Below are 6122 nucleotides of genomic sequence, written 5' to 3' on the forward strand. Positions count from 1 at the left end.
AACCAGACATGCAGGAAGCTGACTAGCGGGGGCCAGAAATGAGGCTTTAGCTGCTTCCCATCCCAGACAGGAGGGTTTCCTATTTCATACCAGCCAATCAGTTACCTGCTAAAGCAAATACCAGTCAGGAGGGGAATACGACAGAATGCATAGTCTCTTGGCCATACCGTTATCAGGCTCTCATAAAATTTACTTAACTTAGAAAAAGGATTGAAAATTCAGTAGGAAAGACAGCAAGAGCAACCCTGAGATGACCCCGATGTGGGAATTAACGGACAAAATCGTAAAAGCAGTTATTTTTAATATTCCTGATCAGGTGAGGAAAATATACTTGTAAGTAATTACAGGAACCTCAGAAGAGAACAGAGAATAGAAAAACAAGCTAAAGAAAATTTACATCTGATGTATACAGTATCTGACATGAAAACTGAATGGATGTGCTTAATATCAGAAGGGAAGTGATGGAGAAAGTGTGCATTTAAAAGACTTTCAGAGATTATCGAATGAAGGAAATAGTAATAGAAGTCTGAAAGTAAGCCATCTCAGGGACCTGTGGAAAAATGTCATAATTTCTGAGAGTAAACGGGGAATTAGAATTTTAGTAGAAGTGATAATATAAAGGAGTGGAGAAAAGTATTAGCTTAAATGTTCCCAATTTTGTGTGTGTGTGAATGTCTGGCCGCAGTTGCAGCCCGGGTCTGTGATTACTGAAAGCTCTTCAACCTACCCGGTGTGGTTGTGTCACTGGACCAGGCATGTGAGGCCACCCCGATGGTGGGGCCACCCCAAAGGGGCCCAGGCAAAGGGATCAACGGAGGACCCTTCTGTTGGGACCTCTGGGGGTTTCTGGAAACACACGCCACCAGTTGAATTGATGGAAAAACTCAAAGAGTCACCAGTACACTGGACAGCCAGAACCCAACACAACCCAACCCAAAATCTACGTATAGAAAATATATCTTTCAAAGATGGAAACAAAAATACAGCATTTGTAGAAAAGATGAGCTAAAAGAATTTTTAAAAAACATTCATTACCTCTAAAAATGCAAGAAAAGATGTGCAAAAAACAATCCCCCAGCCAAAGAAATGATACTATAGGGAGAATGCAGTATTCCAAAACAAATGAAGAACATCGGAAATTATAAACAACTTAAAACACGATATTTTCTTTAAAATACAAGTGACTTTTAAAAGCCAAAATGAATACCCTCTTGTAGGGTTTAGGATGCCTGTCGCCATGACAACAACAGCACAGACCATGGGAGGATGGTGGACAGCCACATGGAGCTGCAAGGTCTCTGCACTTCAAATGGTAACACAGTGCTCTGAGCAAGCTGTCAGTAGCCCAGGATACCAGGGTGAGCCTGTGGGGCTATGGGGGCCCAGAGGCGGAACTTCAGGGGCCCCGCTGTTCCAGGGAGGAGCTCACTCCTGTGGAGGGCAAGCAGGACTGGCCAGGTGAAGGACAGACCAGGGTCCTGCTGTGGGATGGGAGCGGGGAGGGCATGGAGGGCACATGGAGAGGAGAAGAGAAGGAACACCCTAGACACAGTGGGAAGCTCCCAGCATTTCAGTGCCTGGGCTCAAGGTGTGAGGAGGAAGAGGAATAGAGACAGACGTGTCAGGAAGCCTGGGTCCCCTGTGCTGTCTTTTGGGTCTGCCCCATCTCGATTCTGAGCTGCGGACAGGACAGGACCCCACCTGACTCATCTTTATGCCCTGACTCTTCTTTCTGTCCCTGGAACCTGGCAAGTGCTCAGCACATAGAAGGACAGGGCGTTGTCAGCGGGTGCTTGGTAAATGAAAGAACAAATGCATAGGGAGGCTGCTTCTCAGGCCCAGCTCTCCCTCTGTTCTGCGGCTCCTGCCAACACTCACTCATGCTTGCCCCTCCTTAAACACTTATTGGGGCAAAACTTCTTCCTTGTTTTTTGCATCATTTGTCCACTTTTGTTGATGCTGGCTTTTGTGCTAAGTACAGTGAAGGCACTGAAGGGATGAAAGCAGGTGCTTAATAAATCTGCGTTCTTAAGGGCCAACCCGGCCCAGTGTGGGGAACAGGCAGGGGCAGTGTGACAAGCAAGAGGATTCTGAAAACTCTTGTAGGCAGCTAAGTGAAATTGGACGAGACATTTGCTGTCTGACTGTCTCTCTGCCCCTCTCCCTAGACCCTCTTCCCCATCTGCACACAGGCCATTTTGATCTTAATCCAACTCGTGTGCATTGTGTCTCTCCGGGTCCTGATGCTGGGTGGGGAATGCATCTGTGCTCAGCCACGGCCAGACACGATGAGCTTCACCTGAGTGTCCAGTGGGCTGTAGGTGCCAGAGTCTGTGTGGGGAATGACTGGCTGGGAGAGCCTCAGCCCGGAGCGTGAGCAGGAAGACGATGGAAGACTTGCTCCCTGAGACCCTGGAGGAGATTCACAAGGAAGGGAACCCAAGAGTATGGTGCCCAGGTGAGCCAATGAGTCAGCACAATAAAGGCTTGGTATGTCAGTGCAGTGAACCAGCCTGAGCTAACCACGGCCATCTTGAATCCTAACTGCCCCCTAACTGCCCCTGAGTACTCCGGCCTTCTTTTATCTGTAGTTTGCCAGTGTACGATAGATAACACAACCATTAGAGTGGCATGTGGGGCTCTACTTCCAGGACTGCGGAGATCAGCACTGGAAATGTGCCGAACCTATAATGTTAGCTTGAGGCAAAACCAGGTCCATTCAGACTTGGGTGAAGTCCCTTTGTCCTTACCCTACAGAAGCCCCTCTGTCCTCCAAGGTGTGGGAATGCACTGCTCTTACTGCTGCTCTTGATCATGCTTCTGTGTATAGGTCCCCACTAGAGATTGTACTCCAGGTAATCCTGGAGCCTTCTGCTGCTTAATCCCATGGCACTTTGGCTTATTAAGTCAGTTCATTCACACGTGATTTTCTGGAACAATCAGTTAATTTTTATTGAATCTAAGTCAATAGAACAGAAGTCAGGAAAAGCCCTATGGATGTGAGATACCTCTTGACTGGCATCTTTTTCCCAGCTGGTGGTGAAACTTAAGGTTTCACGGGTAGCATCTTTTCCTCACCAGCTAATTTATCTCTACATCGCCCCAAGGTTCTTAATCCAGTCGTCAAGTCTGATTTCACTTTATTCCCTCCCTGCTCAAAACAACCACTGTTTTTCCAACACAGCATTTGGAGTTTCACTGGAATTACCTTGGCTCCACATTACAGCCTGGGCCTAGGGGGCTGGACATGTGCCAAGTTCCCCACCCAATTTGGTGTCAACATCATTGACACCACCACCATCACCATAACCATCACCATCACACCATCATAATCACCATCACTATCTCCATCCCCATCCCCACCATCACCATCACCACCACCACCACCATTACCACCATCACCATCACCACCACCACCATTACCACCACATTACCACCACCATCACCACCACCGTCACCATCACTATCACCATCACCATCACCATCACCATCATCATCACCATCACCATCACCATCACCACCATCAAGAGGTCAGTGCCTGACTGAAGCAAAGTGAGTTGACACTAGGAATACAAGGTTAGTGGCCACCACAGAAAAAAGACTCTTTTTGACACCCAGGAAGAAGATTCCAAGGACTGCCCTGGTGAGCCAATCAGTCAGCAAAATGAAGGGTTAGTACATCAGTATGGGTATCCAGCTTGACTGGATCACAGTAATTTTGAGATGTAATTGACAGGATTGTCCCTGAGTAACTCTAGCCCTCTCTTTCTTTTATACTGCCTCCCGACATTATGGAAATCCATAACCAAAAGAGTGACATATGAAACTGTACTTCCATATCCTGGTGATGTCTGAGTCACAATGCACCTAATTTCTTGAAATAAAGCCAGGTACATTGTAGCTTGGAGGAATTCACTTTTATTTTGCTCACTATATAATGCCTTTAACCTGACACAAGTTGTGGGGATCCATCAGTCTTACTGTTGCCTTAGACCATGCTTCTTTCTGTAGTTCTCCACTAAAGGTGACATATCTTGCAGTCCTGGATCTAGCTCTCTCTTTGTTTTTAAAATCCTAGAAGTTTCTGCTTCTTTAGTTGATCTCATGGCATCTTGTACCTAAGGAAGTTGGTTATTTTGCATTCACTTTTCCCAGAACAAGCAGTTAATATTGACTGAACAAAAGTCTATAGAACACAAGACAGAAGAGTCAGATGGATCTGACATGTCATCTTGCCAACACGCTCTTTCCCAACAGATGATGAAACTCAGGCTCAGATAGGCTGTACCTCTTGACCCTCACCTGCTGATCTCTACACACTCTATTGCTTCTTGACCCATTCTTTACATCTGATTTCACTCCCCCCATACCCTAAGTCCACCACTGCTCCAACCCTGCATTTGTTATTCAACTGTTCCCCCAGAAGGGAGGGCTGGGCATATAGCTCAGGGGCATAGCACCTACCTGGCAAGCACAAAGTCCTGAGTTTGATTCCTAGTACCCCCCCCAAAAAAAAATTCAGGTTAAAATGAGAAGAATCTACTAAAATATTGATCTCCTCTTAAATGTATACAGAAACTGGCCTAGGAAGTAAAGAGTTTTTATTTAAATCCAAGCTTAAGGTTTATATGATCTGAAGAGAAAACCGAGTATATATATATTTTGTATTAAGATAATTCATCTTTGTCAGACTTTTAATTTCCTGGGAGAAACTAAGTCTTAAGAAAGTAAAGATTTATTTAAACATCTGTTGGTCCAAAAGTTTTTAAAATGATGACTTCATAACTTTGGTTAAATAAACACTATTATTTTAGGTTATCATAGTATATTTAACATCCTGTATATCTACGACTAGACAGACATGTATGTACCTGAGCACTAACTATGCTATGTGAATGTGAGCTTTGTCTAAATGTGCAAAGTTTGTAAAATTGAAAGTACCTAAGTTTAACATGTGCAAAGCAACCAATACGTACTCTCTTTTATATGATACACACTGCAACTGGACCTTAACTTCCAAAGTGGCCAGCGAAACTTGGCATTTCTGCCACTTATATTTATTACTATTCAAGAGGGAGAAAACCTGCCCTGTGGACAATTCTGCATCTAAAACATGGTCTATACTAGTGATGGTGAACCTTTTAGATGTCTCAGAGATAACAAATAGCTCATTGTAGCATGCATGCCATAGGTTCATCAGCACTGGTCTATACCTGTTGGCTTTAACTAAATAAGCATTTTGTGTGGTAAACAGAGATGTACTTATACACTGGGTCATAAATCTACTTATCATTAACAGTGTTCCCTAAACTCTAAAAGCTCTCCTTTAATTCTTGTTAGTGCTACCCTTTGTAGGCCTGTTCAGGGATTCTAACTTTTGCAGTTATTGTAGGGAACAGGTACATGTACAGAACATATTTCGATGCTTTTTTCATCGCCCTTGTGTAAAACCTTTCTCAAATGCAAAGCTTAGGAGAACACCTTACCTTCTGGTGTCCTCCTAAGAAAACTGTTTCAATGATACATTTTTCAGGTTTATGCTTATGGGTTCTTAGTTGAATTTTGATAATTAGCTACCCCTAAACTCTGAATTCCTTGCAATGGTATGCCAGTACCTAAAAGTTACCCAAGAAGTACATCTGTAAACAAATACATCCTGCTTAAAGGAACTTTGAAAAGTACTCTTAGATACAACTTTCTGGGCTGGGGATATAGTGCAGTGGCACAAGTGCCTGCCTAGCAAGCGCAAGGTCCTGAGTTTGATTCCCTGTACCAAAAAAAAAAAAAAAAAGATACAACTTTCTGACAAAACTAAACATTTTAATGTTTCTTTATTCCATGATTTTATGCTAACTAGATTTCTTTTACTCTTATTATTTTTATTGTGTTGTTCTTTGTAAAACTTTGTAACTGTCATCTGTTAATATTTCTCAGGAGAATGACTTCCAGTAGACAACAGAAACTCTACTTTAAGATTAGAGACTGTCTTGGTTACTTTTCTCTCATTGCTGGAACAAAATACCTGATGCCCAAAATGAAGGAAGGAAAGGTTTATTTAGCTTACAGTTTGTGGAGGTTTCAGTCCATACTTGGCTGGCTCTGAGGCAGAAGAAAACAAAGCA

Source organism: Chinchilla lanigera, unplaced genomic scaffold (genome assembly GCF_000276665.1).
Source record: "Chinchilla lanigera isolate Chin_1 unplaced genomic scaffold, ChiLan1.0 scaffold00012, whole genome shotgun sequence".
NCBI classification, from domain to species: Eukaryota; Metazoa; Chordata; class Mammalia; order Rodentia; family Chinchillidae; genus Chinchilla; species Chinchilla lanigera.